Source organism: Bubalus kerabau, chromosome 18 (assembly GCF_029407905.1).
Source record: "Bubalus kerabau isolate K-KA32 ecotype Philippines breed swamp buffalo chromosome 18, PCC_UOA_SB_1v2, whole genome shotgun sequence".
NCBI classification, from domain to species: domain Eukaryota; kingdom Metazoa; phylum Chordata; class Mammalia; order Artiodactyla; family Bovidae; genus Bubalus; species Bubalus kerabau.
The window spans coordinates 38411681-38422564 of NC_073641.1; the positions used below are offsets into that span (position 1 = coordinate 38411681).

The following is a 10884-nucleotide window of genomic DNA, read 5'->3' on the forward strand; positions in this document are numbered from 1 at the left end:
CAAAAAGATGACCTAGATCTAGAGTGGGTGAAAGCCAATGCAAACAGTGGCTAAACTGGGCAGCTGTTTGCAATTAGATTCAATTAACACATTTTAAACACAGCATTACGGGGGAACCCCTTTGAAGTGTGTTGCTCTGGGAAGGTTTTTTTCTTGAAAGGGGCTTCCTAATGGGAAGCAGTCAAAATGCACAGCTGAACAACTTAACTTCCTATTTTGACTTGAGTGCCACATAGAGTTCACAGTTTTAATTCATTTTCCCCACTTATGTGTATAAATATTTCAAACATGTAATGAAATGTCTGGGAAGGCATCTTTGCTGAAAAGAATATTTGTGAAGCCAGGAAGAGGGAAGAAAGGGGCTGAGCTCCTGCACTCTTAACTTGCATGCCATTGAATTGCCAATCTCTACTAGAAATGCACATTGTAAAATCATAACCATTCGTTTAATAAGCATATCAAAGCACTGTCTATTGCGAATGAAAAGCTACATGAGAATGAGACCCTAGTCTCGTTTCTCACTGTATCTCTACTACCTGCACTGGCACACAGTAGGCCTACCAAAAATACTAGTTAACTGAAGGAACGGATGGATGGGCACTGAATGAATAAGCAAATGCATGAATGAAGTAAAGAAATAAATGAATTATATACATGTGTTTGGAAAACACAAGCTAAAGTCCCTAACCCATGTATATGCGTGTGTGACACAGAGCCACACGCATATTCAGAGAAAAGGAGAGAGCTGTCTTAATGCTTCTAATTAGTTTGCTGGTCCTGCCTATTTGGGGATAATTTGGGAGTTAAACTTTAGCTTCTTTTTCATGTCTGACAAAAAGCTGAGGAATGCAAAGTTAGGTAGAATGCACCTAGAATGGTCTGTGACAATTAGCACTAAAAAAATATGTGAGGACTAATGGGATGCCCTGGTGGCTCAGTCAGTAAAGAATCTGCCTGCAATGCAGGAGACCCTGGTTGGATCCCTGGGTCGGGATGATCCCCTGGAGAAGGAAATGACAACTCACTCCAGTATTCTTTCCTGGAGAATCCCTGGACAGAGGAGCCTGGCGGGCTATAGTCTATGGGTTGCAAAGAGTTGGACACAACTAAAGCAGCTTAGCATGCAAGCACACACCCGGAACAAAAATCCCATGGGCTGCACCTAAGACCGAACACAACCAAAGAAACAAACAAACATTCTAAAAAGAAGAAGAAAACGTTGATGCTAAGAAGGAACTGAGGCTATGACATCCGAAAGCAAAAGAGCTCTGACACTGTCCATGTGACAATGTCTCGGGTTGGAGGGAGGCTGGAGCAGAGCTGGGTGCCATTAGAGCCTTATAATGACAAGTTCCTGCAACTTGATAATTTAGGGACTTGTAATGTATCTGTCCACACATCAGCCAGTTTCAGAGCCAATGGTGTACTCCTCGAAGACAACCTAGAAACCTGGAAAATCCAAGATGAATGGTCTGTTAGCATAAAGGATCTCAATGGCTTAAATCCTCCATATATCATGCCTGCATGAAAGGCTTCCTGTGTAAACAGAGGAGCAAGACCACACTGCCTTGTATCAAGCCCTGCTCAGCTTGTTTAAAAGGGGCATTATTTTCCACTGCGCATGTGGTTTCTTCACAGTTTCACTCACACACGCACACAGCCTATCTGTGCACAAGGCATAAAACTCTTTGGGCAGGCTCTTAAGTAATAAAGGGCTTAGCCTTTTTGTATTACCTTGGGGAGCTTAAAGCTACAGATGACACTGATGCTTCTATGATACCTACTGGTCAGGCTTCCATCTCTCTCTCAGCTGGTCATCAATATCGCTTCCCTTCCTACTGCCTTCGAATCCTGCAACATTCAGTCCATTTGTTCTTGAACCTCAGTAAACAAAGGTGCTTATTTTTGGTTTTGTTGTTATTTAGTCCCTCAGTCGTGTCTGACTCTTTGTGACCTCATGGACTGTAGCCCGCCAGGCTCCTCTGTCCTTGGAATGTCCCAGGCAAGAATACTGGAGTGGGTTGCCATTTCCTCCTCCAGTGGATCTTTCTGACCCAGGAATCAAACCCATGTCTCCCATATCTCTTGCATTGGCAGGTGGATTCTTTAACCCTCAGCCACCAGGGAAGCCCTCTTTTTGGTTTACTTGCTATCAGATAGGGTTTCTTTTTAATTAAGTAGTAATTATATACAAACATTTTATGACAATTCTGCAACATATGAGATTCAAATCCATTTCTATGGACTCCCAAGCCTTAGGCTCATGGCAAAGGCCTTATGACTGCATGATGGATATGGATGAATTACTCATAAAAGTCAGGAGGAAGAGAGGGAGCAGAAGGTATTGCATTGAGAACAGGCTTTATGTTCTTTAAGTTTATGAACACTCCAGTTTATGCTGTAGTAAGGCAATGGCACCCCACTCCAGTATTCTTGCCTAGAGAATCCCATGGACGGAGAAGCCTGGTAGACTACAGTCCATGGGATCGCTAAGAGTCGGACACGACTGAGTAACTTCACTTTCACTTTTCACTTTCATGCATTGGAGAAGGAAATGGCAACCCACTCCAGTGTTCTTGCCTGGAGAATCCCAGGGACAGAGGAGCCTGGTGGGCTACCATCTATGGGTTAACACAGGGTCGGACACGACTGAAGTGACTTAGCAGCAGCAGCAGCAACAGCAATACTACCAAAATCTCAAAGGCATCTTTCTCACTCCACTACAGCCCCATCATCTGTAGCCAGGGATGTGGCAGGGGAAAGGTCTGCTTGGCCTCACACCAGCAATGACACACTCGGGCTGGTGGTGACACACATCACCTCCGTGTGCATCTACAGCCCAGAGCTAGTCATGTGGCCCAAGCACAGCCACTCAACCACAAGGGCGCCAGCATGTGAAACCCCACCATGTGCCAGGAAGTCACAGAGCCAGAAAGATTCGGGGAACAGCACTCTTGACCACCAAGAAAGGAGGAAAAATGGAAGAAGCCAGTAACTGACTACCTTTGAGAAAGACACACTAGGAGATCTTACCCACCATCACTGACCTAACCCTAGTTCCAATTTAACAGCATCTACCACTGCCTATAATATCCTGCAAAGCAGAGAGTATTTCCCCAAACATATTTCAACATTCAGACTAATATTTAAAGAAATAATCATGCACTTCTGTAAGACTGAGGTTTTGGTAGCAGGTGGGTGTTGCTTTGTAATTTAAAAAGAAGATTTTTGTTTTAATTATAAGATTTTTTTAAAGTGTTCATTTGCTATGAAATAGGCATTCTCATATATTAATTTTAGTAACAAAGTTGGTTGGGTCTTTCTTCAATATTATTTATTATATGTGGAAAGAACATTTTAAGTGGTTCAATTGCCCTTTGACTGCATTTCTATGTCTAGAAATTACTCCTTAGGAAATAAGCAGAAAGGCAGATAAATATCAGGTTAAAATATATTTTCTGTAGCATTATCATTAATGCTCCAAACTGAAAGTAACACAAATGTCCAATAAAAGAGGATTGATCCAATAAATTTTGCAATATCCATATGCTGGAATATTGTGTAGCTACTAGATGAAGTAGCTCAGCAAGCTGCTGAATGCATATGATTGACTACTGACATTTGGAATCACAATTACGAGGCTTATCTAGAAGTATGGAAAAAACAACATGAAGTAATAACAGGACAAAATAGAACTCAATAATACCCATTAAAATTATCTATGGTCTGCATCAAATTCAGAAGGGATTAGGGCATACACATGACATTCCAGGTGTTTGGGTTTTTCTGCTGATTGAAAATTTGTGATCAGATGTTTTGTTCAACTCTGGTTCAGTTGGTGAAAGGAAAAGAGGAGAATAGCGAGAGGAAGGGAGGAGAGAGAAGGAAGGGGGATGGTGAAAATGGACGGTTCAGGTAGAAAGGGGAGCAGAGGCAGAGGAAGATGGTTTAGAAAGCTCCCTGCAGTGGCCACGGGGGCAACCTGTGCTGCCCACCCCACCCCACCCCTGCAGAACACTGAGCAGGCTCCTCGTCTGTGAGCTACACACATGCGGTGTGATTTCATCCACCAAAAAGTGCGAATTTTTTCAGTTCATTAAATACACAGAAGGTATAGAAAAGACCTACACTCACATATACGTGTGCCACTTAGAAGGAGCTTTGGCATCTAAGTAGTGTGGCTACCCGGAAGGTTCACAACCATCCTGTGAACTAGCTGAGCGTTTCTAGGGGTGTGTGCTGCTTGGTCTGGCCAATAACCAGTTAGTATCCATGAGCAAGGCTGAGTGACAAAGGTCTGGGCTTCACCAGACTTTCTGAGCTCCATCCTTGAGGATGAAACAGAGGACTCAAGAGTTAGTAGTAGAAGTTCTTAAACAAACCAGAAACTCTTCTCAGCTCAGAGGGCTAGCAACAATGAGGTACCATCACATTCCCCCCTCCCCCTAGAAAGGCTACAATTAAAGACTCCCAATATCAAGAGTTGGTGAGGATGCAGGTCAACTGGAAGTCTCCTTCATTGCTAGTAAGAGTATAAAATGGTGCAACCACTTTGGAAAGCTGTTAGGCTGCTTTTCATGTAAGTCCACTCCTAGGTACATACTTAAATGCAGATGCCTAAAAGAGTCTTGTAGAAGATTGAGCATGGTGACGAGTCATAATAGTTCAAATTCACTCCATCTGTTTCCTTTCTCTGGGATGATGGACTGCCCAGGACAGGGTTTTCTCACGGTAGAGTCCAGGGGCACCAGAAAGCAGAGAAGGCTTGCCTCGCATCTTGAAGCCCCACTGAGAACCAACCCATGGTCACTTCAGTCCTTTTTCTGTTGGCAAAGCGTTCACTGAGCATTTATTACAGACTTGACTCTTCTCAGGCATTTTAACCTTTGAAAGTGAAGTGAAAGTATTAATCACTCAGTCGTGTCTGACTCTTTGAGACCCCATGGACTGCAGCCCTCCAGGCTCTTCTGTCCATGGAATTCTCCAGTCAAGAATACTGGAGTGGGTTGCCATTCCCTTCACCAGGGGATCTTCCCGACCCAAGGATTGAACCTGGGTCTCCTGCATTGCATGCAGATTCCTTATCACCGAGCCACCTGGGAAGCCCAAAACTATGGTACACTTCATGAATTTGCACATCATCCTTGGGCAGGGGCCATGCTAATCTTCTCTGTATTGTTCCAATTTTAGTATATGTTCTGCTGAAGTGAGCACAATGAGGTAGATACAATAATTATCCCCTTATATAGATGAAGAAACTGAGACTTAGGGAAGTTAAGCAATTTTTAAAGTTAAGAAGTTAAGCAATTCAAAGATCTGAGTGCCAAGTCAGTTCCAGAGTTCCTCACGCTGAACCAGGATTTAGAAGACCCAAGGTCCTGCCTGCCCTCTCCTGGCACACAAGCCTGGGGAATGAAATGAATTGAGGCATAAATTTTTTAATGGCTTGAAAAAGTCACTTAACCTATCTGGCTTTCAATTTCTTGTAAAAAATGAACGTTACATTGAATCTCTAATCTCACTTCAGGTATAAATTTAATGCCAAAGTTCTGTAAACTCAGTAGAAAACTTATTGTTAACTGACAACAGGTGTAAATGGATAATTTGCTAATCACTAAAAGCAAGCCCACAAACTACCCCTGATTTCAAGCAACTATTCTTAAAGTTTCTTTATGTAATATAGATACCAATTTAATTCTCATTTTTAAATACTGAATATTGCTTTTTGGCAGATCCTTTCTGGTAGGAAAAAGTAATTCCTTGTAAAAGTTAGATCAATTCTCCCTGTTAATGCAGGATTTCACTTCAATCTTTCACTGCCAATTACAGTTCCCAGGGAAGCAGAAGCAGGCTTCTGGCACATGGGTTTTACCCTCTTCATTCTGTGGGTGGGGGGTGGTTAGAGCACAGTTGATAGACCAGGAGAGCTCCCTCAGGGTGTTCACACATGCGTGCAAATCCCATTCCAGCAAGAGCAAGAGGAAGGGCTGAAATTGTATCATGGCCTATTGTTACTTAAAATAACCTCCTAGTGTTCTCTGAGGATTTTTTAAAAACACTCCTCTGATCTCCCAAAACAGACTTACAGACTTAGAAAGCAGCTAATTTCTACCTGTTTGCATTACCATACTGTTTGGGAAACAGGATAAATGGATGGGTAAATGGGTAAGCAGATGGGTGGATGGGTAAGTGGGTGGATAGGTAGTTGAACAGGTAAGTAGATGGCTGGGTGGATGGTCATACTGGACAGATAGACTGGTAAATACACACGCTGTACCAACGTCAGGAATGCCTTTTCCATCCCACTCTCTTTCACCTAATTAACCCCTATGTACATGTCAGTTCTCCTCCCAAACATTGCTCCCTCCAAGAAGCCTTCCCTGATTCCCCAGTCAAGGTCAGATCCCTTCGCTCTCCTTTCACAGTGCACTGTTCCTTTCTTCAGAGCGCTAATCTATATGGAGTCAGGCAATGTCAGTACAATCGAGTAGATGTTTAATGTCGATATCCTCATCCAGGCTGCAAACTCCGTGAAAACAGGGAGCATGTGAGAAATGAAAGGGAAAAAAGTGAACAACCAAAGCAGGCTATGAGCTTTGAACTTCATCATAAAGAGGTTTCTGCTGTAATCACAGAACTGCCATATTTTAGAAAAGAAGAAACCTTCAAGGTCAAACGGTACTCAGAGAATGAAAGAACCAGAGTTCTGAGGGAACCTGTGGTTCAACCTCCCACACAATGTAGGAATCTCTGCATTGTAATGAGATTTGACCTGTATGAACAAAGTGTATAATTCTTTTCGGAGTAGGCATTTACTTCCTTGGGAGACATCATTTGCTCTGGTTACCCTGAAACCCTAAGACATTTAATTTAGTTCACATAAGTGACGATTTTCTTCTCGTGCTTTTTCAATCAATTAATAATTCTATCTATCCCAGTGCAAGGCATTAGCGATGTGTGTGTATGTGTACACCCATATATTAATTATGCAGAAATCAAATTTTTACCAATGAAATCATTTAAAGTGCACCAAAGTGTTTCACTCTTTAAAGGAATTTTAAGGTAAATTCTAGATTATTTTAAACTTTAGGTTATCTGACTCCTGATGTGTGTAGTTGAGTCTAGATTTTTAATCTGAGCTTTCTGAAAATGAGACACACCTCCAGCACTGGATTTTACAATGAAGAGATTCCTCAAAAGGATGACTGGGAGCACTTTATCATAATATTTAATAGACGAAGATTAAACTGGTTCTCCCTAGTATGTCCCAGAAGACAGCCCTGAGTTCCTCCCTCCTACTCTGTCTCAGGTTAGTGAGGTGGAGAGTCCATCCTCCACTCAGACCTGACCCTGCTGCCCAACTACAATGTAGGTGTCCATCTACAGATGCCTACGAGGACAGCTTGCATGGCATGTGGAGGATTCATCTGAGTGTTCTTAGGAAATGAGCTCATCAGCTATTCCCTGAACCTGATGCCAGCCACACGACTTGTAGCAAGGAAGAGACTAATGTGATCGACCCTGTGAGTGCAGGCAGCACTGTGCCCGATCCCAGAGACCGGCTTCATGGTTGGTCTACAAGCTGAGCACAGCAGTCCTCCTTTCCTTTGCTAGAGGCTGGGCTAGGGTGGACCTGTGAGCCAACTCTGGGGCGTGAAGGGAAGGCTGCTAGGGGAGTCTCAGCCAAGGTGCTCCTCCTTGATAAAAGCAGAAAGGGCTGGAAAGAGACCCCCTTTCTCTCCATTCCCTTCATCCTTCTTGTTTGGACACTGTCCTGTTTTGGGACACTGTCCTGTGAGAACATGACTTTTGGAGTTATGATATCCGTCCTGCACTACGAAAGGAGGTACTACTGACACATGAATACCAGAATCCAGAGCACAAACATCAGGTCTCAAGTGACATCGTGGAGTCAGAGCACCAACCCTGGGGCCTCGCATATCCAAGAAAATGAATGCTAAATGTCTTCATGGTTGCAGCCACTGTTAATCCAGCTCTCAGCTACTGGTAACCAAATGCACTCCTGATACAAATCACAACATAGTCAATATTTTATATCAGTGTGGCACATCACTTTCTTCAAAATTCTTTCGTATCCATGACCTCGTTCAATCTTGCCAACAATCCTGAAAGGAAATAGCGCAATTACTATTATCTCTCATTTTACAAATATAGAAACTAGGGTTTTGAGAGAATTAGTCTTGTGTGAAAAAACAAAAAGAAACAAGATTAAAACAGATTCAAGACTCTTCACTTTAGTCCATGGCAAACTATGGTCCCCAGGGCAAACGGTCAACTGGCAAACTAAGAATGCTTTTGCATTTTTAAATGGCTGGGGGGGAAAAAAATGAAAGAACAGTAATATTTTGTGACACAAGAAAATTACATGAAATTTCAAATGTTAATACCCATAAGTAAAGTTTTATTGGAAAACAGTCATGCTCATTCATTTACATATTGTTTATGCCTGCTTTAGTGGCTCAGTTACAGAGTCACTGAAACAGACTCTATGGCCCACAGAGACTAAAATATTTACTATTTGGCCCTTTACAGGAAAAGTATGCTCAGCCCTGGGTTAGTACTATTATGCCCACTCAAAAAAACTCACGTTCCAATAAAAACTGTGTTGAGCATGTAGGACACCATATTTTACATCCCAACACAGTGATCTGAGGTTTGGTTTACTTTGGTTTGCTGTTTGTCTTTTTTTTTCATCATCTGAATATAACCTACTGACAGCTTCATAATCCCCAGACTACCCAGATAGGAGCAGGGAAATGTCTTGACTAACTGCTAATTAATCAGTCTGGCTTAAATTCTCCCCTCCGTAAACACCAGAGCACATCTGTTTAAAAAAATATTTTGATGAAACAGTCCCTCAATCATAAAGAAAAAAACTAACATCCCAGTCATGCCAGGCTGCAGGAGTGTTTCTTCTCTGAGAATGGCCATTACATGAGTGTCAATGAATCATGCTAAATTTGGTGCTAAACATACAGACTTTCTCTATGGCAAAATTATGGGCAGCCATATTATGTAAATCAAGGTTATGCAAATCACAAAAAGCAGATATAAAGCAAATACATCATTTTATTTCATAAGTCTTTTCTTGCTTGGATCTTAATAACATAACATGTAATCATCAATATAGTTCACTGAGAAAATATATACAAACGTCATACAATACCTAGTACATATTTTGTGCTCAAAAACTAGTTGAACCTGAAATTCCATGAATCATGAGAAGGAAAATTTTTAAACCACTTAATTGTTAAAATAGATTTTTTTTTAAAGTATGCATCTTTAGCACATAAATTTGAGGAACAGGTAGTCTACTAAAATCCATCTGAAAAAAGTTTTTTCTCACTCTTGTGGCTTTGGTTTAAACCACTTCATAGAACCCCTAAACATGCCTTAAAAGATACAATGCCAGCTCTATTCCAGCCAACATGGTTTTGCTATGTTTATAAACCTTTGCATTGTTATAACACAGAGACAGCATGCTAGTCTATAAAGATGCTTTTAAGAGTTTTAAATTAAAATTACACTCACCCCACTATCATCATCAAGTAAAGGCTTGGAGTTCTCCATGATAAAAGGTTATTTTTAGGACATTAGAGCTCTAGGCTCCCTGTCACCCAGAGAACTCAATGTTTTGAGTTTATCTGCTCCCTCTGCTGCCTGGTTTCGTGGTAATTAGCAGGCTCTTGGAGCTGGGCTGACATCTCATGTGATAGAAGTAAGTATACTAGCAAAGAAGTAAACACAAACAGCTGTGTTCACTCCAGCAATGTTCAAACCTTAAGCTGAGGGAAAGTGCTGAATCATAAAGGAACAAACTGAGGGATAATAACTCTTTCAAAATTCTAACAAAGGACCTAAAGGTTACATCCGATAGCACCAACCATCCAAAAGTAAAGGGGCTGTAAAATATGCAGACTTTTCAAAGATAATAGCTGAACATTTTCTTTCTTTCCTAGACAAAAGCTTTTTTGTAATGACTGCAAATTCTCTGGAAGAATTGATAAAAGTTAAGTCGTTTCAGTCATGTCTGACCCTTTGTGACCCCATGGACTGTAGCCTGCCAGGCTTCTCTGTCCAAGGGATTCTCCAGGCAAGAATACTGGAGTGGGTTGCCATTTCCTCCTTCAGGGGATATTCCTGACCCAAGATCGAATCTGCATCTCCTGTGGCTCCTGCATTGGAGACAGATTCTTTACCACTGAGACACTGGGAAGAACTGATAAGAATCCAGTAATTGTGTTCCCTGGGAATGGATGGCTTAAAGGTGGCAGGGGAGAAAGAATCACTTATCAATGAAAACGTCTTTGTGCCTTTTGAGAGGTGTAACATGTGCAGGTATAATCTAGCCAAGTAATTGCATAATTTAATTACATTTTAAAAATTACATACTACACACCACACAGGCCACAAATAGATCAAAGTTACTAAAAGCACACAATGCAAGTTTTGACTTTTAATGAAATTCTTCCCATCATTTAACAAATACCATTTATGTGCAGCAGAGGATGAGATGGTAAGATAGCATCACCACCTCAACAGCCTCGAATTTGAGCAAACTCTGAGAGACAGTGGAGAACAGAGAAGCCTGGCATGCTGCAGTCCAGGGTCACAAAGTGAAAGTGAAAGTCACTCGGTCGTGTCCGACTCTTTGCAACCCCATGGACTATACAGTCCATGGAATTCTCCAGGCCAGACTACTGGAGTGGGTAGCCTTTCCCTTGCTCCAGGGGATCTTCCCAACCCAGGGATCAAACTCAGGTCTCCCATATGGTAGGCAGATTCTTTACCAGTTGAGCCACCAGGGAGGCCCAAGAATACTGGAGTGGGTAGCCTATCCCTTCTCCAGCAGATCTTCTCGAC

The 10884-nt window shown here is 41.9% G+C and overlaps 1 long non-coding RNA gene and 1 other non-coding gene across 2 annotated transcripts; both read right to left on the bottom strand.

Annotated features, from left to right (window-relative positions):
• Window positions 1-4135: 4135 nt before the first annotated feature.
• On the bottom strand, window positions 4136-9695 carry LOC129633259 (uncharacterized). Its single transcript, XR_008704980.1, has 3 exons — window positions 9553-9695; window positions 7926-8126; window positions 4136-4884 (listed from the first exon to the last, which is right to left on the bottom strand). It is a non-coding gene; the product is annotated as an uncharacterized LOC129633259 (long non-coding RNA).
• LOC129633480 (U6 spliceosomal RNA) lies at window positions 5108-5214 on the bottom strand. Its single transcript, XR_008705064.1, has one exon. It is a non-coding gene; the product is annotated as a U6 spliceosomal RNA (small nuclear RNA).
• Window positions 9696-10884: the final 1189 nt, after the last annotated feature.